Here is an 859-nt window from a genome sequence, read left to right as displayed (position 1 = left end):
TCTTTACTTACAAATATTGTTAAAAAATTCCTAACATTACTTGTTTTTAAGATGTCGGTGGTGAACCTTTTTACTCGCGAACCTTTAGTCCCGCTCTACCCTATTTGTTAAAGAAATGGGAACAATAAACTTTTTAAAAACATTTATTTCATATTTTTTTATTTCATCAAAATTCATATTACCAATATATATTTTAAATGCAATGTTAGATTTTATATGAGTATTATATAAAAGGTAATATAAATTCGTATCGACAATTTGGTTCTTTTACTATATTCGTTTTTAAATACATTTAAAATTTATATCTGAACATACTACTTGCTTATATAAAAATTATGAATAACACTTTTAGTATACGGCAATGCTCTCGAATATATAATTATTTAATATATGGTACAATAGTAACATCGAATTGTAGTAAGGAAGTGTCGGAATTCTCCGACAATTACATGAGGTTAAAAATGCAGTTAACTATAAAAAGAAGACATCTAAAAGCAGTCAAAGAACGCGTGCAAAAAATTATACAAGAAACAACAAGCTTGCTCATTGCATTCGCAAGTCATTATTGCACATATTAATGTCAAGACGCGAGGACGAGATGTAGATAGCGCGAAAATATACATGTGTTAATGCAAATAATTTATAAGTGAATCGCATAATTTAGTCCATGCATTATGCATATGTATTACGAACGGGCATACTGCAATACACATTTCTGATTATTTATTTAAAGTAAACCTATACTTTTACTTATATTCTTATACATATTTCTGATCATTTATTGAAAAAGCATAAACTTTGCTAATGTCATGAAATAACAAAATATCAAGTGAAGAAGATTGAATGGAATTTATAGTTT

The sequence above is a fragment of the Ctenocephalides felis genome, unplaced genomic scaffold, assembly GCF_003426905.1.
Source record: "Ctenocephalides felis isolate EL2017-DRISC unplaced genomic scaffold, ASM342690v1 CF-g0.4_SCAFFOLD_01492, whole genome shotgun sequence".
Classification (NCBI taxonomy): domain Eukaryota; kingdom Metazoa; phylum Arthropoda; class Insecta; order Siphonaptera; family Pulicidae; genus Ctenocephalides; species Ctenocephalides felis.
The sequence above is the reverse complement of the archived record's forward strand: the minus strand, read 5'-3'. Positions refer to the sequence as shown.